Source organism: Triturus cristatus, chromosome 7 (assembly GCF_964204655.1).
Source record: "Triturus cristatus chromosome 7, aTriCri1.1, whole genome shotgun sequence".
Classification (NCBI taxonomy): domain Eukaryota; kingdom Metazoa; phylum Chordata; class Amphibia; order Caudata; family Salamandridae; genus Triturus; species Triturus cristatus.
The window spans coordinates 1,511,548,562-1,511,576,310 of record NC_140590.1 but is presented as its reverse complement, the minus strand read 5'-3'; positions in this window follow the sequence as shown (position 1 = coordinate 1,511,576,310).

Below are 27,749 nucleotides of genomic sequence, written 5' to 3'. Positions count from 1 at the left end.
TCGGATCCGCTCACAGCTGCTCACGGAGAGCTGCTGTTCACCCGGCCTGACCTGACCCGCTGTTGATCCCGCTGGTCCCTGCCACTGAATCGGACTGTACCGGACTGTACCGCCGGAGAAACCAGAAACTGGACTGTTGGCAGCAGAGGGCAGCCGAGGGTGGCAGAGGGCGGCAGAGGACAGCAGAGGACAGCAGAGGAGACGCGAAGGTGAGAGGTGCAAGGGGTTTTTCCTGCTGTATCCCGGGCCAAACTACAGCATCATTGTTTGAAATCAGCATTGTGTGATTTTAGCGGAGCAAGTAACGGGGCACTCACCTCGTTCCCTTTCCACCGCCGCCGCCGCCGCCGCAGCCGCAGCCATTCTCTTTTAGCCGCGGGGCCCAGCGAGGACCATAGCCCCCAAGCTCCCTAGCGGCGGAAGCCCGCCTTCGTCACCAGCGCGCCAGGAGGCGTTTAAATCCGAGGACGTCCCCCGCGACGCGGGCCGCGCGCGGGCTAGCGCCGGGGCTAAGCCCGGGCAAAGGGCGGGCCGTCCGAGGGCGACCGAGGACGGGACGGGCCACACTATTGTCATCTGTTACATTGTGCTTCCACTACTGAGTCTCAGCCTGTTCAGGTACTGTTGTGTCTTGAGCATAACTACGGATTGCACCATTGATAATTGACTTATTGTAGGTATTGATATAAGCACCGTGGTAGCATGTCTAAACAAAAAAAACCCTCGAAGTCGAACACTATGGACATCTATTTGGTGCAGATTGTCAGTAAAATTAACAACGACAGGAGGGCGTCATTAGGGCTAAATTGTTCCCTTAATCTCCCATTGTCAATTCCTCTGTCAGAATCATTGTTGGTCTCTCCTTCACAGGTTAATAGCAGTACTCCAACTGATTTAGAGGTCTCAGACTGTGATATTCTTGAACAGAGTGTGCCACCAGCCACTAACCCGCTATCTAATCCTGATTTAGATCTAGTCTTGGATATTGATGCAGCAGATCTCCAGTCCCCTGCCCCTCCTCCTAGAATCAGGGCACTAAGAGCATGTAGGAAACGCCAGACTAAAAATAATGGGTCTCGCTTAGGAAGGAAAAAACTACCTGTTGAAACTAAAAGCTCGAATAAGGCAGAGGTATTAGGGTTACATGACAGTAAAGACCCTGAGAATTAGATATCCACACAAATCGTTAGTATGCAAGAGGTAGTGCATCCCCCACCTTTGCATCCTATTACTGACAAGAATCTTCAGAAGGCACCTAAAGCAGGTCCCTTATTCAGCCATATTGCCTCGCACCCAGAGAGTGACCAATTTCAATGTATTGTTGAGGCCAACCCCCTTACATTGGTTCTTGCTAATGTACCTACCTTGTCGCCTGGCAAAGTAGAATCTACATCCTCTTTGATCAGCAAATCTTTGCATTGGATGACAAATAATATGAGGACGTCCCCCTGGGGCGAGCAACAACTAGCAGGGGAAATCATTATGGCAAGAAGAGTATCATGGCTTGGGCATAACACCAACAAATTTGAGGGAGACTGTGTAGTTCTTAACTTTTCAAACCCAGACGTCCTCCCTAATGTCCTGAGCAATATACTCCCCCCTCAACGAAGGTATGGTGCTATTATTCCACTAACCCTAAAATATTTTTATTGCATGAAAAGCTGGAAAGCTAACCGAGCGTTACTGAGGTCAGGGTGGATTCCGGCCCCTAGCAGAGGGGGTAGGAGTGACTCAATTAGTAAGTGGAACATTAGCTTAGAAAACAGGTATGGGGTCTTGTCAGATTTAAATGATTGTGATTGACTTGATGGGAAACCTAGATCAATGAATAAGAACGTAATATTGTCTGATGGGTTGACCGCCCCTATAGCTCCTGCCAGCTGCCAAGAAAAGAGGGTAGTATGTAACTCCACAGAAATCCAGGAAGAGGTAATTGAATTGCACACGTTAACATCCTCCAGCCTTTCAGAATGTGAAAGCTTAGAATCCAAGGTATTAGCACACGAACCACCAGGTACTTTAGGCATTAACGTTGAACACGTGATTAGGATAGCAGGTGAGATCCAAGGCCCACAAACAACAAAAGAGCCCTTCTGTTTCCCTGAAGCCGAGTCACGGCTGACTTTTCTATCTTGGAATCTTGCATGAATTGGCAACAAGCTACATTCTACTGAATGGTGCAGCTTTGTTGACCAGTTTGACATAATCCTTTTTCAGGAATCATGGTCATTGGTTCCAGTTTTTCGTATGGGATTCCTCAATTTTTATATACCTGCCACTAAAAAACCCAAAGGCCGTCCTTCAGGTGGCTTAATAATTTGGATCCGCCAAGCATTATGTTGTAAAATTAATCAACAGTGCCTTCCATTGAATGATATTCTGTCACTAAACATTACTTGGCCTAATGGCCAGGGAATGGCAATCTTTAACATTTATGCCAGAGGGATGGTTGGAGGATCCCTATCTGACGTGATTTCTGCCCTCGATTATCATCTTTCAGCACTTCCATCTAAGATGCTTATGATTGTAGGAGGAGATTTCAATACAACATTTGAGCCCCTTGGCCCTGAGGACCAGTTTCTTGCTGTTGAGGAGGATAGTAGGTGGGGTGTTCCTCAGCTGGACCTTCCCGCAGTTAAGAGATGGTCAGCAGTAGCCATTCAACTTAAAGCACTTTGCTTAGAGGGAGGGCTCAGAGCAGCCAATGGGCGCACTCAGTCAGATCGCCAGGGTGCAAGTACATTCGACAATGGTAGGTCCCTTAGTCGCATAGATTACTTCCTGGTGGATATTAGAGTTTGGTATAGACTGAACGATATGATTATAATTCCACGGGAGGAAAGCGATCACAATCCCCTGTGTATGGAATTAAACGCTCCTAATGGGCTTAGAGAACTTAAAATTGGAGGGGAGAAAACTACTCTGGATATTGTCGTATCAAATAATATGCGACATGTTAAATGGGATGGATTCATAGAGAAGCCAGAGACAGTAGAGGACCTTAAAAAAGTGGTCATTAACGAAGTGGCCAATTTAAACATCCAATCGGCCAACAAAAATTTCCCCTCAATTATGCTTGAGGCTCATACCATCTTTTTCGCAAAACTTCAAGGTTTTTTTTCAAAGCCCTGTAAGACTGGAAAAGATAATAAGAGAAAACCTCCGGAGGTGGGATGGTTTAACAATGCTTGTAAAGTAGCTCGACAGAATTTGAGTGTAGCCCTCAGATCAAGAAATATTGAAGGCGTGAGATCCGCTAGGAAGCTATATAGGCAAGCACAGTTAGTGGCTAAGAAAGAGTGGGACGAGGAGCATTGGCAAGATTTGAAACTCGCCTGCCTAGCCAAAGACCAAAAACAATTTTGGGCTATAGTTAAGTGGGACAGAGGTGGGATTGCTCCATCACCCCAAAACAATGTTGCAAAAAATCAGTGGGTTGACTTCTTCAGACCGCAATATGCTTCTATCTTATCTGAAGGAGGGCATTCACTCCCCCCAACTATTTATTTTCAAACACAGGTGTTTTCGATTAAAGATGTTAACCTAGCTCTAGATTGTGTAACCGGGGGCAGAGCCCCAGGAATGGATGGGATACCTGCGGACGTATTTTTAACTGATAGATTATCCTGGTGTCAATATTTCCAATGGCTAGCTAATTCTGTTGCTATGGGTGCACCCATTCCCCCTTCATGGAAAGGCGCGGAAATAATCCCGGTCTTTAAAAAAGTGAATAAATCACTACCAAGTTACTATAGACCTATTAGTCTTATAGACTCAGCTCAAAAATTAATAGGACGATTAGTGCAAAATAAATTACAATCTTGGGTAGAAGAAAATAACGTTTTATTCCCCGTATCAAGCTGGGTTTAGACCCTGTACCAGCTCTGTTGACCAGGTTTTTTATTTTCTAGCACTCTACTGGAGGAATGTGAAGCTGACTAATGGGACCCTTTATGCGGTCTTTATAGACTTGAAATCAGCTTTTGACCTAGTGCCCCGCTCTAAATTTTGGAGGGTTCTCGATGACGCAGGGATGGCCCCAGAACTGTTAACGCTACTTGTCCGCTTGCATGAGAACAATTATGCACTTATCAGGTGGGGAACCCAGGGGGAGGTGACTGACCCATTTCTTGTTGAGCGTGGTGTTTGGCAGGGATGTGTCCTGGCACCTACGTTATTCTCCTTGTACATCAATGGCATAGTTGATCATCTTAGATGCTCCCCCACAGATGCCCCTGAATTGGCAGGGTCTCGTGTGCCAGTCCTCATGTTCGCGGACGACACGCTGATAGTCTCACGGACACCAAGCGGGCTACAGAAGGCATTAAATATATTCGGTGACTTTTGTCAAGAACGTGGTCTTGAGATAAATACCTCCAAAACTAAGTTTATGTGCCTAAACCAGCGGAAAAACTTTAAAGGTGTTATTAATTTTAATGGCATTCCGTTGGAACAGGTTGAGGCATTTACATACTTAGGAATATCCCTTCAGAACAATATGAAATGGACAAACCACATTGATATGGCTGCTCTAAAATTCCATCAGCTAGCAGGTGCAATTGTTTCCAAATATAAATCTTCTCTGACCAAGCCCATTACTCCTGCCCTGGAAATTTATAATATGAAAGTCGTTAGTGCTTCCTTGTATGGTTCGGAATTATGGGGCTTTGCTAATTTGAACCAATTAAGATTGGCAGAAAATAAGTTTTTACGCTGCCTAACAGGAGTTCCCCAAAGTACCCCAATGATTCCGCTTACATATGACCTAGGCAGGAAAAAAGTTGAGGATTTGGCACGATTACGCCCACTCCTTTATTGGCGACGGATTATGGTAACTCCTGAACTAGTCCATTATGCCATCGCCTTGAAGGACATTATTAGGGCTGATCGTTTTCATTCCATTTCATGGCTTAAGGAAATCAGAGATCTGCTAATAAAATGGGAACTAGGGCATTTATGGAATGACTCAGATGGTTCAAGTTTCCCATCTAAGTCAATCCTTAAAAAATTGTACTGGGATATGACCTTGACATCTGCCTTTAGCTCTGGTCAAAATGCTAACCTAACGGGTCGCTTTTTTGACATCAAATCTATACCATCAAGCGAGGCATTTTAGGATATTATAGAAAGGCCCACTGACAGAAAGTTGTACTTTCAGTTCAGAATTGGGTCCCTTCCTGTAAAAGCGTTTACCCATAGATGGTCATCTACCCGAGATAATAAATGCCCCTGTTGCTTAGATTTGATTGAGGACATAGGTGGTTAAAACCAGTATGTTCAAATTTGGGAACACATAGGTATAAGGAGGCCCTAAGAATACTTGAAACCGATTGCTCTCCCTGTTTGGCTATTGCTGTTGCTAAATTTTTAGGGTGGGCCTGGATAATACGCTTTCACACCCTAAAATCTTTAGAAGCTGGCCAGTGAACTCTTGACACCAAATGATGTATGATCAATTTTAAATAATTATGATCTTATCTTTTTAAATTGATTTAAATTACTGATGATGTTTATTTTTCAAAATTATTCGCCAGCAAACATGATTTAATGTATTTTTAAATTTATATATTGTATTTTAATATAGTATTTATAGTATTGTTAGGATGTCTACCTGCTTTTATGACATGCTGTCGAATAAAGCTTTGAAACTTGACTTGATGATTGCCAAGAATTCACAAAGGGCTTCCTGCCAGTCATAACTCCTTTTGCAGGTGCTGAGATCTCTGCCACGTGCGCAGAGTTCTTTACACCTGTAAATCGCACACTTGTGGTGGGATTGGGGCCGGCACTGGGTGTGTAAAGGTGTGGTTTCCCCTTGCAGATGTGTTTTTTTCCTCGGAAGTTCATGAATGTGAGCATTCATAAATTCAGTGATTCTTCTTTTTTTTTTTTTTTTAAATATCTTTTTTGTAGGCATTTGTAAAAAGAAAGATAATCATCATCATTGGCAGTACAGTTCCATATCTACAGCAAGAACATCATCTATACAACTTTTTCTCCTCGTTCTCTGTGCAGAGTGTGCATAAGGTTGTAGCAAGGTATGTTCCCGTCATATCCTAGAGATGACTATCCCTTTACTAGGAAGAACACCACACAATTCTGGATTGGGGAGATATTATATTCTCCCCACTGTAAAGTATGTAAGAGGGAGTTGCTGGATCGTATATAATCCTATCTATCTGAACCATACATGTATTTAGAATGCATACATAAATGCCCCAATATAGTTCAATCAAGAGGAATAAAAATAAGAAAAAACACAAATGGAAAAGAGAACAAGATAAGAGAAAAACAAATAAACTCAGTGCATCCTTAAACTTAATGCACAAGGAACAATTAGAAAACTATCAGGGGTCCACAATCAAAATCGTTATTAAAGACATTGGGGCATATTCACAAGCCGCTATCACCACGGGAACGTGACTTTTCTTGACATTCCCGTGGCGATAGGGCCAGAGCCCTATTCTCAAGGCAGCGTTAACTCACTTAACATGGCTTAAAGCCACGTTGAGTGGCTTAACGCTGCCTTGAGATTAGGGCCCCTTTCATGCTAAACTTAGCGTGAAAGGGGGCGTGGAGTGGGTGTTGCGGTGGACGTAGCACCGCAACACCCATTGAGTTTGACGCTACCGCCTATTATCAAGGGCGGCGATAATAGGTGGCAGCGCCAAACTTAAGACGTTGAAAAGTCAGGTCTTAAGGTGGCTAAACGAGGAGAAAACTTTATTTCTCCTCGTTTTTGCTTTTTCAATAAGTGCTGCATGTAGCAGCACACATGGAAAAAGCAAACTGGCATTTTCGGTTTGTTATTGTACAGGAAGGGACACCTTCCTGTGCATTGACAAACCTCCCTGCTCGCAGACACCCCTGCGCTCTGGTGCAAGGGTGCCTGTTTTGGTGCTAGGTCGTGAGACTTAGCACCGTCGATGGGGGAAACACCAGGCTGCACCACATTCTTGTGAATAGGGTGCAGCCTGACGTTTCCGAAGTGGCGGTGAGAGGCGCTAAGTCAAGGTGGCTAACGCCTCTCACCGCCACCTCTTTGTGAATATGTCCCACTGTGAGCGGCGCTATTATGGGGGGCTAGTCATTCCCATTTTTATTCTTAAAAGGGTCAAACATTTATTCCAACCAAGTTGTAGCATACATCTCTTTCCAGGGTGGGAATGGATCGCCACCAAATTCAGTGCAGGTGTAGAGGGGATGGGCTTCTTTACCGTCAAAAATATTTTCCCACTAGAGAAAAAAGAAACAAAAAAAATGTGAAATTGCAAATGGAATCCATTTACCCTGAGCATAGTTCTCTGCTATCAGAGTTCTGTATACTGGAAATGGATTCGCGACTAGGAAACCGTGTGATTTCCAAAGAAACATGCATAGAAACCTGCACGAGGTGTAGCTTTCTTTGTAAATTCTGATTGGGATTTGTGAATTCCCAAAATAGTAAAACTCCACTCAAACATGGATTTAAAAATCTGAGTGTCTTTTTTCCTCTTTTTTGTGATGTAACACTCATACACTGAATATGAACTATGACAGTGGCTTAAATTGTTCCTCATTGGTAATAGATTTTAATTTATGAACACGTTAAACACACTATCATTAGTGCGAAGCCTAGGGGGAAAGATTGTGTTCAAATATATTTTTCAAGTTTTCATAAAAGTTAAACATACCAACGAGGTGTTTAAACATTCTTTTTTATGCCCTCCATATTTTTATTTAACCATAAGAGTGTGCATTGTACTGCTCTGTGTTAGACCTGACATCCTTGGCGTGGTATTTTCCCCTAACTTTTTGCCTTCACCCCTCCTGTTTAATGATTTTGTTTTTGTTGGCTTTAGGACTCTGCGCACTTTAACACTGCTAACCAGTGCTAAAGTGTTTGTGCTCTTTCCATTAAACAAAGTACAGTTGGCATATACCTGATTGGTACATTCAATTTACTTGTAAGTCTCTAGTAAATTGTACTACATGTACTCAGCGCCTGAAAATTAAATGCTACCAGTGATTCTGAAGCACTCATTGTGCCACCAATAAAGTAGCCTTTTAAAGCATGTCTCAGGCCTGCCACTGCAGCTGTAGTGCAGTTTTAAACATTTCGACCTGGGAAATGAAGCTATCTCCAAGCATAAACTTCTTTTTTTAAATGTATGCCTCACCCCTAAAGTAGATAAAAGGAAATGTTCCCTTGATTCACCAATTAACAGAGCATAAAGTATTATGTCAGAAAGAAAGTTTTCTTTGGGAATTAAATTTTTTCTTTATTTTTTTAAAAGTATATTCATCCTTGTAGATCATACAAATTCATTAAACATTTCATAAACATCAAAATTATTAAAAACCTCCTAAAATACAATACAGTTTCATTACAATCACATAAAAAAGAAATTTTATAACACCATTATGACCAGCATAACGTTGAGACAAAACACAAATTGTAAGATTCAGAAACTCCTCTTTACGAGTGCACATCAGAATAAATTTATAGAAATACAGTACATTATACGTTGACAAATCTGTATATACGTAATCTGTATTTGTTCTCTGATTGCGCTATCCACAGCGTCGACGCGTTTCGATGGTTTCAGACTGATAATGCCATCTTCATCAAGACCACATACTTTTGTCTCACACTTCAGTGATTTTCCTAAAACAGATAAATACAGTTACTACTCTCGCTTATATTTGTATTTTTCATACATTGACGGTCATATTCTCTTAGATCGATGGATTCTCTCATTTGTTGTGTACATTAGATATATTTATAGCCTGAAGATAAACATTATCCCATTTTGTTTCCTATGTTATAGGGTTAATCCAATTTAATTTAATGGGCTTTGCTCCTCATATCTGGGGTCTTATTCACCGTACCATTGTCTTATCGTACCTTGTATTTCCATTCTATGTATAGCGGCATTTGCCACCTTTTGTGGTTACCATTGGCTCTCTCACCCCCTAATGTACTCTGTTTTTCTAATTTAGGGGGTGAGAGAGCCAATGGTAACCACAAATGTGGATCCTGTGCAGTATGCACACAATGCCTAGAAGGGAAAAACATTACATTTGCAGGCAAAAATCTTAACAGTACCACATTAAACAATTGCCGCAGCAAAAATGTAGTATACCTCCTAACCTGCCCATGTGGGCTTGGTTATGTTGGTGAAACGAGTAGAGAACTCCGCACATGCCTAGCTGAACACAAGTCGGCAATAAGAACGCAAAAGGAAAATGCCCCATTAGTTGACCACTTCATTAAGATGAATCACAAATGTGATGATTTCTAGTGGTTCATATTGGAAAAAATTATGATCAACAGAAGAGGAGGAAACCTAGAGTGCAGGAGAAAAAAGAGAGAACAATGGTTTATATGTTATCTTAATACCATTGATAGAGGTTTAAATTCTAGAGAGGACTGGATGAGGTTCATGCTCCCTAAATAGTGAAGCATATCCTCACCGTATCTGTATGGGTCACAAGGTATAGGTTTCAGTTCGGACCAGACAAAAAACCTTGAACAAATAAATTAGGACAGCTAGGAGTTGAATGCCATGTCTGAGGAAATAGATACTACAGGTTGGCTTTGTGTGTTTTTTTCCCCGTATAAAGGTATTCCAAAGTTGGGGGAATACTTACGGAAAAAGACATTTGGATCGAGGAGGACACACACACGCACAGATAATGCCATTTAAAATATCACTACTAATCTTAGGGACATGAAAAAACGAAAAAGAATGTCACCACAAGGGTGGGAATAGTACTCACAAGGAGCAATATATTTAAATGCACTTGCACCCAGAAAACATATAAAAAGATCAAAAAAATAGACATGCGACATATTTGGCAACCATCCTAAATCGATCTGTACATAATCACGGTAGTCACCAGTGAGGACATACAGGCAGCACCAATAAAGTTTTCTCTTCTTTTGGTTTAAAAAAACCGAGGGGGGAAGAAAAACCAAGAAGCGAACAATCCCGATCACGTGACTCTGTCAACCAATCCGGTTGCAGATTTCAGTGCAAAGACCGGTACACTAACCACGTGACTAGGTTTGAGCCAATAAGAAAGAGGGACACAATAGATAAATAGGAAGCTGGATAGGAAAAGATCGATTTAGCTCCGATCCGGATTCTGACAGGACGGTCATTACACAGCGAGAAATCAGGTAAGACATTAGAATCCAGAGAGATAATAGTTAGAAAAATTATCAGGGACCAGAAGTATGGACTAATTTAGATAACATCTCTTTTCCTATGTTTATTAGACTCGCCAATGTAGGAAGAGGCTTTCAAAATATTCGGCAGCGCAGGAATTCTGAAAATTACCATAGACCTGGCTCCGATGCGAAAACAAACATTAACGGTTATAAGACAGCGAGCAATCAGGTGAGACAATAAGGGCTTGTAAAGACGATAGTTAAAACAAACGATTAGGGGTAAGAAGTACGGACCAACTTAGACAACTATCCCTTGTCCCATGCTTTTTAGACACGCTGGTGCAGGAAGAAACATTTTAAAATACCGCGCAGTGCAGAAAGTCGGAAAACAGAACCACAGAAAAGGGCTCTTTGAAACCGGGAAGCCCGCATTTACCACGAGAAGGTAATTGTTGATAGTTAAACAGCAGGAAACGACTTATGACTGTAATTAAGTGAACAATAAGGAGGAAGAGTGGGGCTCTACAAACAGTCTTATTTTTCCCCTTTCCCTTTTTGAACTTAGAAAGGATAAAATATATCACTCTTAACCACGAGGAAGGTGAAAGAAGTGGGTTTTCTGAAATATAAAAAGAATAAGGAGCACAGAAAGATCCCCCATTACAAAGGTGAGAAGAGGCCAGCAATTAAAACTCGCCGATAAACATATCAGTTGATGTTGTAGAAAACACGATTGTACTAAGGCCAGGAATGATTATGTTAATAAATAGGGAATCTGGTCGCCCATATTAATAACATGAAGGGAAAGGCATCGGATACTCTAAACAAAATGTGGGGTAACAAAACAACATTTAGGAAATTCATGTACATACACCCAACATTGAGAGAGAAAAAATTGTTCAATAAAAGAAGGAGGCAAATGCCGCTATACATAGAATGGAAATACAAGGTACGATAAGACAATGGTACGGTGAATAAGACCCCAGATATGAGGAGCAAAGCCCATTAAATTAAATTGGATTAACCCTATAACATAGGAAACAAAATGGGATAATGTTTATCTTCAGGCTATAAATATATCTAATGTACACAACAAATGAGAGAATCCATCGATCTAAGAGAATATGACCGTCAATGTATGAAAAATACAAATATAAGCGAGAGTAGTAACTGTATTTATCTGTTTTAGGAAAATCACTGAAGTGTGAGACAAAAGTATGTGGTCTTGATAAAGATGGCATTATCAGTCTGAAACCATCGAAACGCGTCGACGCTGTGGATAGCGCAATCAGAGAACAAATACAGATTACGTATATACAGATTTGTCAACGTATAATGTACTGTATTTCTATAAATTTAATCTGATGTGCACTCGTTAAAGAGGAGTTTCTGAATCTTACAATTTGTGTTTTGTCTCAACGTTATGCTGGTCATAATGGTGTTATAAAATTTCTTTTTTATGTGATTGTGACGAAACTGTATTGTATTTTAGGAGGTTTTTAATCATTTTGATGTTTATGAAATGTTTAATGAATTTGTATGATCTACAAGGATGAATATACTTTTAAAAAAATAAAGAAAAAATTTAATTCCCAAAGAAAACTTTCTTTCTGACATAATACTTTATGCTCTGTTAATTGGTGAATCAAGGGAACATTTCCTTTTATCTGGGTGAAGTACCCTATCTCCCTTGGTTTTTAAGGGGTCCCTCTCAATCTTTCAAATATCACCCCTAAAGTAGGCCATAAAGGCTCAAAGGGCAGGGAGTATTTTATTTGAAAAGTAGGATATGTGTACCTAAGTTTTACATGTCCTTGCAGTGAAAAACTCCAAAAGTCGTTTTTCACTATTGTAAAGTCTATCCCCCCATTGACTAACACAGGGCTACCATATTACATTTAATATGTGGTAACTTTAGATTGGAAACATATGGAAATATGTTGTTTACACCTAAATTGTAATTTTAAATCCTCCGTAATGGTGAGGTCAGATTTTAAGACACAATTCTGAAAATGGCCCTTTTAGAAATTTTTGAAATGTTCTTGCCTTAACCATTTGTGCCTTCTGCCAGTGTCCTGGGCCGAATGCCTGTGAATGGCTCTGCTGTTGGAGTTTGTGTATTGCTTCCAGGCAGTAACATAACAGGGTTTAGGTGTGGACAGGATGGGCCATCCTGGCAAGATGACTGCAAGGAGCTATACCCAGCCCCCTTAAAGGGCTTTGCCTCCTGCACACACAAAGGAACATGACACCAGGCCTGCCCTGTCCTTTGTCATACCCATACTGTTTGGAGCCTTCACAAGATAAGGGGAAGAACTTTCCAGAACCAGATGTGAGGGTAGGACAGTGAGTCCATAACACAAAGGCTGGCATTGAGTATAAATATTGGACTTCGAGGGCTATTCTTTAGAACACTCCTGGGCCTGTGGCAGTTAAAGAAGAAGGAATGCCCTACTGCTGTAGACTGCCTCGCTGTCTGAGAAGGAACACTGGACCTGCTTACCTTCACTCCAGGCTTACCCTGAGTGACTCCAAGGGTCAATTGGTTGACCTCATGCATGAGCTACAAGCACACAACAGGATGTATGACGTTACAACGCATGCTGTTACAACGCATGCTGTTACAACGAAAGTTTTACAACGCGAGTGCATTGACAACGCAGGACATTACAACGCAAGTCTTTACATCGACTTGCACTAGATGGCGTGCTAACATTAAAAAAGTGTAATTTACTATTCCAACTCCAGTCCACGTAACAGTAGGGAAGGTGTTGGGATAGTAAACTACACTATTTTTAATGTTAGCACGCCATCTAGTGCAAGTCGATGTAAAGACTTGCGTTGTATTGTCCTGCGTTGTCAATGCACTCGCGTTGTAACAGTTTTGTTGTAATGGTAGTGCGTTGTAAAAGTTGCGTTGTAAAGGTTGTTCCCCACACAACAGGATTCAGAGGCCTCCCTGCAACCTTTCAGCTGACTTGCTGCAACTAGACCTTCCTGGACCTGCAAATGGACCTGCCTGAGCCCTGCTGGCCTCTCCTGGAGGGGAGTCCCTGATCCCCAAGAGGCACACCCCATGTTCCTGGTCCTTGGCTGGCATCAGAGTGTACTAGTCCTGAAGAAAAGTCCAAAAATCCTGAAGTTTGGTATTCTCACAACCGTGAATAGGCCTGTTCGCACTGATATTTGAAAACGCTGTATGGGTGGAAAGTTCTGGACTTAAGCCGCGCTACAATTGTCAGAGCCCAAATTTACATGTGGCACAATCCTCATGAATGGCTACTCCCAAGAGCCATTGAAAGGGTAAGGTTGAGAAATGGTGGAGGGTAGTGCCTTCTTAATTGGTCCACATCAGTGGAGAATCCACGTCAAAAACTTGGTTCAAAATGAAAATACTTGTGATGTTTTTATTACTAGTTGACATTGCAAATATAAATTGCAAAAAGAGAGCAATCAAGCCGACACGTGTTTCGCCCTAGTGGCCCATTGGCCTTGGGCTTTTTCAAGGCTAAAATGATTTGACAATCACAAGATAAAGATAAGTTAAGTGCAAAGTTGGGTGAAAAAAGTGAAGGAGAAAGGGAAAACGAAAAAATATGGTGGATTTACCAAAGGGTCAAAAATTTCAAAGTGAGGGATAGAGAGAGAGAGATGGGGGGGAGAGAAACACAGGGAGAAAGGGAAGTAAACATGGAGAACACGTTGGGAAGGAAAGGAAAGAAACGATAGAGGAGAGACGATAGTTCAAAAAGGAGAGAAGAGATCAAAGGGCTTATTAGTGGTGACATTTCGTTTTCATATAAAACAGCATATAGCAGGTGAATATGTACATAGGTGACATAATATCAATACAAATGCCATATAGGGTGTGTTGACGCATTACTGTTTTAGTAGAATCATATCATTAGTGACAATTTCCTAGGCACAACAGCATAAACAGGGCAGAGCCAACAATGTTATTTTAATTATGTCTAAGATTAATAGGGTTCTAAAATGAAAAATGAAGGGTCAGTCATGAAAAGAAGAAGTGTGTGATAGTTTTGGAAGGTAATTGGTGAGGTGAGATAAGCGTCGAAGGGCGCATAGCCTGCAGATTCGTCAAAAACATATATAATATCACCGAGAGAAAATAAAACATTTAGTGCTGACACCAGAGAAGAGAGTTAAAGGAAAAGAAGATTTGCAGGCAAAATGAGGAGAAAGTTCACAGGGACAATCAAATAATACAGGGGATCCCATTAATTATAAAGGTGAAAAGAGGAAGGCTGCTTACCGGTTTTCATTAGAGAGCAAGGTCTGCCTAAATGGAAGAGCAAATGGTTCAAAAAGTCACTCATAAGTTGAGATTTAATAGTTGTCTCTATTAAAGGTGGGCCAGAAAGGGGCTTAGTATTGAGGGAGCAGGGACGCTGTAAGAGCCAGAACATTGTGCTAGCCAAAGGGGATGTGAGCGTAAGAAAACATAAGGTGCTTGGCCAGTGAAAAAACACAAGAGATGCAAATAACAGTGCGCACTATATAGGGCGTTGCTAATTAAATGTGGTGTTACTAGATCCAAAATCAGTGGCATTTGAGTAAGGCAAGGAATTGAAGGCTGCGCGGAGTGATGGAAGCCGGTAAGGTAATGACTGAGACTGACATAAGGAAACATGTGGTAATTATGCCAGTAAAAAGTCACGAGAGATGCATATGGTAATTATGCCAGTGAAAAAGTCACGAGAGATGCAAGTGACAGTGCGCGCTATATATAAAGCGTTACTAATTTAAAGTCAGTGGCGTTATGGGTAATGTGTGATTGGTATAATGTTACTAAGTCCCAAATCAGTGGCATTCGAGTAAGACATAGTAATTAAAGGCTGCACAGAAAAATGTTAGCCAGTGCGGTAAAAGACGAAAATAACGTGCTTAACGTGGGATTAGTTCAGGGTATTATGAGCAGTGGCACATGAGCCACATTAAACGTTACTAGTTCAGAGTGAATTGTTATCGAACAACTTTAGTTCCATGTCCCAGAAGGGCAAAAAGAGCGGGCCTCTCTCACCTGCTAGAGGGTAAATGAGTCTCTGCGGTCTCGGAGAACAAAGCTGTCAGAAGGGTTCAGGCTAGGGTGACCAGATTCTCAAAACAAAAAACGGGGACAGGTCATAGACATAGAAGTAGGACTACGGTTTGCAGTAACCATCGACATAAAGGTAGGACTATTTGACAGCTGCCATGGACATAGAAAAAGGACTATAATGACAGCTCCCTCCACAGACCGAGATGAAGCATTACAGACGACAAATCAGAGGTCTTTTATTGGCTGTAACCATTAATTCCATTTAAACAGACTTTGCCTCAACATTTGCTATAGTTGGTGACCACGGCTTTAGTGCTGGTGGCGCCCTGTGCGACAGTGTTTGTTGGCGTCCCCCCAAGACCACCTCCACCACGGATTCTCTCACTAGCACCCTTTAGCAGTGACCAAGTCTCCATAACCACACTCTCTCAGATGCATTGAATTAGTTATATAGCGCCACTCATACCAGTGTAGGGTGTCCGAGCACTTCGCATCACACACACATTACACAGAGACAATCAATCATGCATGTGTAATCAGTGTATAGGAAATGTTACATAAGCCAAAGGACTAAAAGTGTAGGGAGTCACATGTCATCCATACTGGTAGGCAGTATAGTTTAAGAGTGCTTTGTGTGGAGAAGCACAAATGCAGAGTCGAAAAAGAAACAGCATAGTTGGGAGTTTTCTTTAATAATAAGAATCGATTTCTAGCCAAATTATCCCTTTTTGCAACATTAATCAATGCTCTAATAATATATACTTTGCAGTGTGTATGCAGTTCTAGGATGAAAGTTAATAGCTCACTATTCTATATCAGGACTTTAAGTTATAAATTGCAAGTAACAAAAGGATATCTCTTTTGAAAGCAGTAATCTGCTGATCTGTTTACATCATACGCACTCTGTAATCTACTTGGTACAGGTTCTTTGCAGCAGGCATGTTAACCCTCTACACTAACTTCACCGAAGTCAAAACCTCAACTATACAAAATGCTGATCTCTCTCCAGGAAGATTATTAATCACAGGAGTTATCTTGACATTTATGTGAGGCCTGGTAATTGCTGGGGGTAAAGAAACGCTGCAGCAGGTGCTTCAAAAGCATAATAAACTTTAAAACACGGCGCCCCCAGGAAGCCAGCACCCGGTGCGGTGGCACTCGCACCGCCCTAAAGCCGGCCCTGGACACGAAGTACAAACAGGTTACTGTTTCTAAACAAGGATATAAGCAGGTCCTGCAAGTAGGCTTTTACAAAATAAAGACATTCAAAGACGCACTGCCATCAGTAGCTGTTGGAGCAGGAGCGCTGCATTAACAAAACAAAGGTATCTCTGGAAGCACCCTAAGTGACCGGCATTCAGGTGTGAATGTATGCAGATTGCATCCTTTGACTTCTCGGCCTGGAGACAGAGGTCACATTCAAAGCGCTGAACCTCGCGCTGTGGAATGAAAGGAGCACCTCTCCCCACCCCCCATCCCATTCAAAGCCCGATTTCCCTTCCTGCTACAACGCTCACCTAAACGTCACGCTTTAATCAGTGCAAAGAGAGCATGCACGTGCATGCTCAAACAACCGAAACAAATGAAAAACCGGGACATTTGTATGTTTAACCCGGACACTGTTTAAAAACCCGGACATTTCATTGAATTGGAGAAAAGTGTCGGACACGGGACACTTCTCCAAAAACGGGGACCGTCCGGGGAAAACCGGGACGTCTGGTCACCCTAGTTCAGGCACAGATTGCATTGACGTCAGCAAAATAAGGAATGCTGACGTGCGAGTGAGGCCACTGAAGAGTTACTATGTTACTAGTGACTAGTGATCATGTCGGTAATATTATAAGAATTAGTTTAGCAGAGGTTAGGTTGTTTAATAACCATTTGTGAAAGCTTATAATAGCAAGAGGAGGATCATAACGTAAAGTAGGTGAACATAAAATGAAATAAAATGAAAGTGGAGAAAAAAAAACGGTTTCTCTGGTATCTGATGTGAAAGAGAGAGGCAGTATTATAGAGATTCAGTATAAATCTATCACAGGTCAATAATAATTGTTTAGAGTGTGTGGAGGTTCGAAAGGATAACCAAACTGTATAGCAGAAGAAAACACAAACACACATCAAATTTGGGGATGGCAGAGGAGAATATTTGGTATGGTCTCTTAGGGCCTCATGTAGGTAGCCAAATACCGGTCGGTAACGGCCGATTTTCGGTAATTATACCGTTACCGACCGGTATTTTGGCTATTGGTATGTAGGGGGTCAATTTCTGGAATCGGAATTTACCGATTCGGTAAAACTACCGAATCGGTAAAATTACCGAATCGGTAACGTTACCGATGTGGTAATTTTACCGATTCGGTAATTTTACCGAATCGGTAAATTCCGATTCCAGAAATGATATGTAGGGGGAGTGTGTGGGTGTGTTTAGGAGTCGGTATTTACCACCAACTTATAGTTGGTGGTAAATAATTAATGTATGTGTGTATGCATTTTGAAGCGCGTAGCAGTGTGCAATGTGGCATACATACATGCCCTTAGGGCATGTATGTGTGCCACATGTGCACACATGGCCGAATCAGGGGTGCAACAGGGTGTCAATGTGACACCCTGCCACCCTTGCATTTTCTCCACCATTACCGAATCGGTATTTACCGATTCGGTAATGAGGCATACCTTCCCATCAATGGGAAGGTATGCCTCATTACCGAATCGGTAAATACCGATTCGGTAATTACCGAATTGTAACGAATCGGTAAAAAATACCGACTCATTACCTACATACGAGTTACCACTTCTAAAATACCGATTCGGTAACGTTCGGTATTTTAGAAGTGGTAACTGGTATGCTACCTACATGAGGCCCTTAGTGAGGGAGAAAGGTTGTGAATGAAAAATGCAATCATTATTAATTTTATAATGAATAATATGAGACATACTTAGCGTATTACGTTTTCAACTGGTTTAAATAGTACATCACGGAATCTGTAAATGAAATAAGGAAAGGGAAAGAGGCAGCATAGTGTAAAGAGGTATAGCCAGATAAGAAAACTAGGAGCGAGTTACATGCAAGGAAGTTAGTGATTATTTTAGGGTCAGTGCTATTATGCATTAGTTCATGAGAAACAAACGGGGAGATTTAATACAGCCAATGGTGCATTTCTGTATCTTTGTTGAGACCCAAGGTTGTCGCATTGAGGCGCATGATGTGTTCACTCTCTCTGCGTCTCATTGTGAGTTCACGATTCCCTCCTCTTGACGCTGGTTTGATAATTTCCAAACCAAAGATTTTGAAAGTCTTGTGATGTGGGTGAAACTCTTGGAAATGTTCAGTTAAAGGTGGTCCTATCTCTTCTTTGTTGATATTGCGATAGTGTTCCAAAATTCTGATTTTCAACGGCCTAATCGTGCTCCCTATGTAGAATTTCTTGCAGGGACAGATTATGATGTAGATTACATGTGTTGATGTGCATGTTATCCAATCTTTGATTCGAATGGTAGTAGTGGGGTCGTGTTTATATTCAGTTTGTTTATTGACTCCCAGTTTGCACGCATTGCAATCGTGGCAGGTGTAGAATCCAGGAGGTTTTGTCAAAAAAATCGTTTTGGGTTTGATCCTTTTGTCCTTGAATTCAGACTTACATAGAATTTGTTTGAGATTCTTGGCTCTTCTGAAACCCATTTGGGGATATTCTTCCATCTGGTTGGTTAGTGAGGAATTGGAGGTCAGGAGATACCAGTGTCTTTTTAAGGCTTTCCTTATGTGTTGATGTCCATTGTGATAGTCTGTTAGGAACCTGATTGTGTTCCCTCTCTCATTGCTAGTAATATCTTTGGGTTTGAGGAGGTCATCCCTGGATACATTTTCACAGTGCTTGTATGTGCTGTCAAGGAGTTTCTTGGGGTATCCCCGATTCAGAAGCCTCTGAGTTAGGAGATTCGAGCTTTCTTTGAAGGTATCCAACTTGCTGCAATTCCTTCTCATGCGTTGGTATTCCCCTTTTGGGATGTGATCAATTGTTTTGTTAGGATGACAACTGTCTGCTCGGAGTATTGAGTTGACCGAGGTAGGTTTACGGAAGGTTCGCGTTTGCAGTTTATTGTCCTCTACATATATGGTTATGTCAAAGAAGTCTATTTCGTTTGGTGAGACATTATGCGTGGTTTGAATGTTCCATCTGTTGGTGTTGATCTTATGTAAGAATTCTTTCAGTAAGTGCTCGGATCCCTGCCAGATGCACAGGATGTCATCAATATATCGTCCCCAGTAGGTTATGTGAGCGGTATATTCCGCAAAAGTGTCATCCCATAACCAGAATTTTTCTACAAGTCCCATAAGGATGCATGCGTATGGTGGCGCAAATTTGGCTCCCATCGCACTGCCTTGGATTTGTAGGTAGTATTTCGAGTTGAATGTGAAAACATTGTTTGTCAGGCAGAAATGAAGCATTTCAAGGGTCATTTGGTTAGATTCTAAAAAATGAACTGATTTGGTCGATAATGCTTTTTGTACTGCTTCCATTCCATCTTGATGACGAATTGACGTGTAAAGACTTACTACATCAATCGTAGCCAGGAGACAGTCCTCATTCCATGGAATATTGTTCAATTTCAAGAGAATATCCTTTGTATCTTGAATGTATGATGGAAGGTCTTTCATTAGAGGTTGCAGTTGGTGGTCAACATATTCGCCCAACTTAGAACATATGGAATTGATACCGGCAATTATTGGTCTACCTGGTGGATTGGTCTTATTTTTGTGATTTTTAGGTAGAAGATAGAGTGTTGGCATAGTTGGATGTTCTATGTAGAGCTCCTCTCGTTCCATGCGGGTTAATAGGTTTTTTGTATACCATGTATCTAGTTTTCTTTTCAGGTTTCCTTGAATTTTAAATGTCGGATTGGAGGATAGTTCTTCGTAGCAAGAAGTCTCTCTTAATTGTCTATGTGCTTCCGCTATGTAGTCGTCTGTATGTAACAGGACTACATTGCCCCCCTTGTCTGCTTCCTTGATCTCCACTCCAGGAAGATTTTTTAGTTCTTTGAGTGCATTAGTTTCATTTTTACTTAGATTTCTTGGAAGAAATTTTTTCTTTTTCTGGTATTTAGAGTATTCAGTGGTTAAGTCTTTTGTAACTGCTGTGTGGAATAGATCAATGGTATTGCCTGGTGGTAATTGGGGGCAAAAGATGGATTTTGAGATCAACCCACTGGTGTTAGGATAAGATGTGTCTATACCCAATTCTTGTGCCAAAGTCTGGGAAGTTGTTTGGTCTTCTGGGCCGTCTGTCAAAGAAGTCAACAGATGTATGTTTTCCAAGTCTTGAATCGATAGGTGACTCGTAATTGGTGTTATCTTGTCCCTCTGTATTGGTGGTCTGTCATGAAAGAAAGACCTTAGTTTGAGTTTTCGTGTGAACTTGTATAGGTCTATCATGGTCTTGGTTAGATCCCAGAATGCTGTTGGGCAAAAAGACAGACCCTTATTGAGGATCTCCACTTGTGCATTGGTGTTAAGATGGTCCGAAATATTGACCATTAGGTCGATCGCTCCTTCGGTTCTATTTCTTGTTTTTTCCTTGCTCTGGTCGTCACTCCTGTTACTGGTCTTGGCGTTGTGGTACTTTGGATGTTGTCTGATGGGGTTCTGGTACCTTGAGTAGTTTGATTTCGAAAGCCAAGTCGGTGTCGTCTGACTTCCTCTAAAAAATTTACTCCTACTTTAGATGTTGTAACTGGAGTCTCCACTCCTGGTGAATCTACTTCAGAGCTTGTGATTGTGTCGTATGTTTGTTTGGTCATAGGCGTTGATGTGCCTTTTGGGATGTTGTCATACCGTTTGGCAAAAGTATAGACTCGTCCTAGTTGATAGTCGATCTGGTCTCTTCTAAATTTCCTGTTTTTTCTCTGGATTAGGTCTTCTTCATATTCATCAATAATTCTATTGAGAATTTCATAATTTTTGGTTGTAATTTCACCCCAATTGGATTCTTCTATTTTCTTTGTGAATTCGTCTACTTCTTTTTTGTGTTTAATGTGTTCTTCTTCTGCTATATCTATTAGTTGACGTATCATGTTATTTGAAGCTTCCCTCAGGTTCTCTTCCCATCTTACGATCTGTTCTGGTTTTGTTGTTTCAACTGGAGGAAAGATGAGGATCCGAAGTCCTATGGGGATTCTTTCTGCTTCAAGGTACTTTTTGAGACTGGCAGCTTCCCACCATTTGGTGGTTTCTTTCTTTAGTGATTTTTCCAACGCTTGGAAGACTGATTTCGCAGAATTGGGGTTAGGTCTAGTCGGTTGAGCCGAAGTTCCGGCGGTTGAAAAGATTTCATCAATTCTTCGATTACGTTGTTCTCTGCGATCTCTGCAGGTTGCCATAAGATCAGATTTGTTTGGTAAAATATATATCGTATTTTAGGGCAGCGTAGCGTGACTGGAAAGGCCAGAATGATAAGTATTTGAAAACGCTGTATGGGTGGAAAGTTCTGGACTTAAGCCGCGTTACAATTGTCAGAGCCCAAATTTACATGTGGCACAATCCTCATGAATGGCTACACCCAAGAGCCATTGAAAGGGTAAGGTTGAGAAATGGTGGAGGGTAGTGCCTTCTTAATTGGTCCACATCAGTGGAGAATCCACGTCAAAAACTTGGTTCAAAATGAAAATACTTGTGATGTTTTTATTACTAGTTGACATTGCAAATATAAATTGCAAAAAGAGAGCAATCAAGCCGACACGTGTTTCGCCCTAGTGGCCCATTGGCCTTGGGCTTTTTTGACAATTTCCTAGGCGCAACAGCATAAACAGGGCAGAGCCAACAATGTTATTTTAATTATGTCTAAGATTAATAGGGTTCTAAAATGAAAAATGAAGGGTCAGTCATGAAAAGAAGAAGTGTGTGATAGTTTTGGAAGGTAATTGGTGAGGTGAGATAAGCGTCGAAGGGCGCATAGCCTACAGATTCGTCAAAAACATATATAATATCACCGAGAGAAAATAAAACATTTAGTGCTGACACCAGAGAAGAGAGTTAAAGGAAAAGAAGATTTGCAGGCAAAATGAGGAGAAAGTTCACAGGGACAATCAAATAATACAGGGGATCCCATTAATTATAAAGGTGAAAAGAGGAAGGCTGCTTACCGGTTTTCAGTAGAGAGCAAGGTCTGCCTAAATGGAAGAGCAAATGGTTCAAAAAGTCACTCATAAGTTGAGATTTAATAGTTGTCTCTATTAAAGGTGGGCCAGAAAGGGCTTAGTATTGAGGGAGCAGGGACGCTGTAAGAGCCAGAACATTGTGCTAGCCAAAGGGGATGTGAGCGTAAGAAAACATAAGGTGCTTGGCCAGTGAAAAAACACAAGAGATGCAAATAACAGTGCGCGCTATATAGGGCGTTGCTAATTAAATGTGGTGTTACTAGATCCGTTATTTTCGTCTTTTACCGCACTGGCTAACATTTTTCTGAGCAGCCTTTAATTACTATGTCTTACTCGAATCTCAACTTATGACGAATCTGCAGGCTATGCGCCCTTCGACGCTTATCTCACCTCACCAATTACCTAATGATATGATTCTACTAAAACAGTAATGCGTCAACACACCCTATATGGCATTTGTATTGATATTATGTCACCTATGTACATATTCACCTGCTATATGCTGTTTTATATGAAAACGAAATGTCACCACTAATAAGCCCTTTGATCTCTTCTCTCCTTTTTGAACTATCGTCTCTCCTCTATCGTTTCTTTCCTTTCCTTCCCAACGTGTTCTCCATGTTTACTTCCCTTTCCCCCTGTGTTTCTCTTCCCCCCATCTCTCTCTCTCTATCCCTCACTTTGAAATTTTTGACCCTTTGGTAAATCCACCATATTTTTTCGTTTTCCCTTTCTCCTTCACTTTTTTCACCCAACTTTGCACTTAACTTATCTTTATCTTGTGATTTTCAAATCATTTTAGCCTTGAAAAAGCCCAAGGCCAATGGGCCACCAGGGCGAAACACGTGTCGGCTTGATTGCTCTCTTTTTGCAATTTATATTTGCAATGTCAACTAGTAATAAAAACATCACAAGTATTTTCATTTTGAACCAAGTTTTTGACGTGGATTCTCCACTGATGTGGACTAATTAAGAAGGCACTACCCTCCACCATTTCTCAACCTGTTCGCACTGATACTCTGTGCCTTTTGATGACTGTCCACATGAAGCTCCAGTGAGACTTGCACCACTCGTAACAGTGACCATCAACGACAACCGGCAATGCAAGTGCTGCACTTAGTGCTACAGCAATGATCATCGGCAATGCCCAGCCTACTGTTCGTGCTACAGAGATTGCCATCTACGATGCTCTACCTGTTCCTCGAGGCCTCCTCCACCACGAACGGAACTCTTTGCACCAGAATCAGACGGTAACTGTTCAGCGGAACTAACTTGACCCTTTTATCTGATCGGTTCTCTATTGTAGTCAGCCTGAACTTGTAATTTTCCCTCGGTCTAGGTTGACCAGATGTTGCGAGTGACACTTTGTGATTTTAGGTGCTATTGTCACTAAAAGCTTCGAAACCGCATATCTCCTGTTGGGTGACAGAGAGATGGTGCCAAAGACTCATATGCCTAACAATACTACCAAGCATAGGCAGTGTGGAACAATCAACAGGCCCCAAGTAAAGGATCTGAGAGACACAATAGCCATTATCACTACTCCCACGTGTCATCTGGTGTCCTCAGGGCAGGTAATTCGTAATGTATTCCACCAGGTTGTAGTAGCATATAACCAGGAGAGTCAATATCCATTGGCACTGATTTCCCTGGAAAGGGGGAGGTCTCAGGTTCCTTAAGGGTAGCTGCGAGTCTAGCCATGCCTGTGGTTTGTCTGCTTAGTAACAACTTGGAGCAAGCTATTTAGAAGGAGACGAAGTTCTGTTCCCACTTGGAGATGTTTGGGATGCATGAGTGGGTGTGCCTGATCACAAAGTCCATGGCAGCCTGAGAGGGAAGACAAGAGGACCTTGGCCTGGACACGTTGCCCAGGTACCTATTAAAAAGAGGAATGGCAGGGGCTGTGGGAAATCCAATCCTGAAACACCCATGGTCCTGAAAGTGACTCTCCACCGGAACCTACATGGAAGGACATTATTGCCTTAGGTGGGGCCTAACTAAGCTGGCTGGTTGGCAAGCTGAAGTGGGACCATCAAGAAAGAGTTCTGCAAAGCCCGGAGAGAGTGCCTTACTCTTCAGGGTCTATGGGGACAGGTAGTGGCCCAGGTAGCTGGAAACACCTTTGTTGTTTGCCTGATTTACTGTGAAAATGATCTAATTTATAGTAAGCTGAAGGTTCCTGAATCTGGGGCAACCCATGTGTTAGTGGTCCCCCAGAGCTACAGCGCCTTCCCACTGGTTTTGTTTTATGATGTACCCCTGGCAGAACATCTAGGCCAAGACAAGACCTTTGAATGGCTTGTCACCCACTACTACTGGCCTTGGATAAGATTGACCTCCTACACACTCTGCATGTATTGTTCTTCCTGCCAGGCCAGTGGGAAGTTAGGGGGAAAGCATAAGGCTCCCTTGGTTCCCCTTCCTGTCTTAGGCACCAGCTTTGAGAGGATGGGCATCAACATTGTTAGAACCCTGGGCCCCAAGACTGCTCTAGACAACACGTTCATTCTGGCTGTGATGGACCATGCCACTCAATACCTGGAGGCCAGACTTCTGAGGATCGTGACAGTGCAAAGGATTTAAGGATTTCTACCCCGGTGCGTTTCCCCAAAGAGGTGGTGTCTGAACAGGGCACAGGCTTCATGTCAGCATACATGAGGTCAATGTGGGACGAATGTGTGGAGTAACTTACAAGTTCTCTACACCCTATCATACCCACACTAATGGGCTTGTTTAAAGATTCAACAAGACCCTCAAATGCATCATTATGGGGCTGTCAGAGCCATTGAGGTGGAAGTGGGACATCCTCTTGCCATGCCTGTTATTTGCACACAGGGAGGTGCCATAAAAGGGAGTTGGGTTCAGTCCTTTGGAACTCCTGTATGGCCACCCTGACAGAGGGCCTCTCAGCCTTGTTAAGGAACAGTGGATGCAATCTCCCAAGAAACGTCCCCAGGATGTAGCCAGCAACATTTTGGCTCTTTGGACTCAGGTGAAGCGCTTTTGGAAGCAGACCACTAAGAACCTGGAAGCCAGACAGGAGGTTTTGAAACTCTGGCATGACCAAAAGGCCATTCTCATTGTTCCTGGTGATGGATGACTGGGTGGGGGAGGAGAGTGAACCTGTCCCTAACCTCCTATCTTTCCAGGAGTAGGATGGGGCAGTGTAAGGTGTTATCCTTTCCTCCACACTGACCCCAGGGAAACAGAGGGACTGTTGCCACTTGCTGGGCAGTTTGCCTCCCTATTCTCACGAACCCCATGGCTCACTACTTGGTGCACCCACAGTATTGATACTGGGACAGCCTGCCTGTTGAGAATACAATTAACAGGCTGTCTGACAAGATGGGAGGGCCACCTGTTACACATCCAGGAAGTGCTCCAGGCCCTGCAGAAGGCAGGCTTGACTATCAAGGCCAGTAGGAGCCATATATGGAAGGGATCAGTGTCTACTTGGGACACCAAGTTGGTAGGGCGAGGTGCGTCCCTCCAGGCTAAAATTCAGACCATCTGATTTTGGGAATCCCCAAAACCCAGACTGTGGTGAGGGTCTTCCTGGGCCTCACCGGCTACTACAGGAGATTCATCAAGGGCTATAGCACCATGGTTGCCCCATTGACAGAGCTGACTTCTATAAAACTGGCCAAAAAAGTGATCTCGTCTAGGCATGCCTGATTTTGACACCTTGAAGGTGGCCATGTATACAGCACCAGTGCTCAGGGCCCCTGACTTCTTTAAGGAATTCATTGCCCAGACAGATGCCTCAGAGCATGGCATAGGGGCTGTAATCTTTCAGCTGAAGGAAGAGAGCCTAGACCCACCTGTCGTATTGACTAGCAGGAGGCTACTTCCCGGGAAAAGTCTTTGCAGGGGTTTGGGCATTGTTGAAGTGAGACTATACTTGTTTGGGACTCACTTCTTGGTTCAGATAGACCCCAGACCTCTCAGATGACTAATGCAGATGAGGGATGAGAGTCTCAAAAGATTAAGGTGATCCATCTCCCAACAGGAATTGGACTTTATGGTGGAACAATGCCCTGGAACTGACCACACCAATGCTGATGGTATTTTCAAGTTCTTCTGCCTGAGCAATCAAAAAACTCCTTGAGGGTGGGTTGTTCTCTCTGCTTTCAGCGGGAAGAACAAATGTTAGACCTCACATCTTTGAGTGGTATTCCCCCAACTTTTGTCCTTCACCCCTCCTATTTGCTGATTTTGTTTTGTTGACTTAAGGACAGTGTGCACTTTACCACTGCTAACCAATGGTAAAATAATATTGCTCTCTCCCTAAAACATTGTACAGTTGCATATACCTGATTGGTACATTTAATTTATTTGTAAGTCTCTAGTAAATTGTACTACATGTGCCAAGGCCGATAACTTAAATGCTACCAGTGGACCTGCAGCACTCATTGTGCCACCCACTAAAGTAGCCTTTTTATAAAATGTTGCAGACCTGCCACTGCAGCCTGTAGTGCAGTTTTAAACTGCCAATTTTACCTGGTAAAACAAACCTTTTGCCAGGCATTAACCTTCCTTTTCAATACATATGTCACCCTTAAGGTTGGCCCTAAAGGCTCATAAGGCAGGGTACACTGTATTTAAAAAGTAACACATGTGTACCTAAGTTTGACAAGTCCTACAGTGAAAAACTCCTAATTAACTGTTGTAAGGCCAATCTCCCCCATTGACTAACACTGAGTTACCTTCTTAAATGTATTACGTATTATCGTTGGATTGGGAGCAGAGGGAGATATCCTGTTTACACTCAAATTAATTGGAATTTAAAATCCTCTTTAATGATTAAGTTGGATATTAAGTCATAATTCTGAAAATGTCTCTTTTAGAAAGTTGGCATTTTCTTGATCCTAACCATTTGTGCTTTCTGCCAGTGTCCTGGGTCACATGACTGTGAACTGCTCTGCTGTTGGGGTTTGAGTATTGCTTCCAGACAGTTACGCAGAGGGTGCTTAGGTGTGGACAGGATGGGACATCCTGGCAAGATGACTGGAGATGGACTGCACTAAGTCCCACTCCCACCTCCAAGAGCATTTACTCCTGGACTCACAAAGGAACCTGTCACCCCGACAGTTTGGTGCCTTGACAGGGGAAGGGCAAGAACTTGCCAGAGCCATATGTGGGGGTACGTCAGGATGCCCCCCCACACAAAGGCTTGCACCAGGTATAAATATTTGACCTCCGGAGCCACACTTCAAAAACCTTTTGTACCTGTTGAAGTTACAGAAGAATGACTGTCCTGCTACTGACGACTGCCTAGCTGTTCTGGGAAGGAAAACTGGACCTGCTTACCTTCATCTCAGGCTAACCCACAGTGACTACACAGGCTAGTTGGCCGGCCTCCTGTGTGAGCAACAGAGA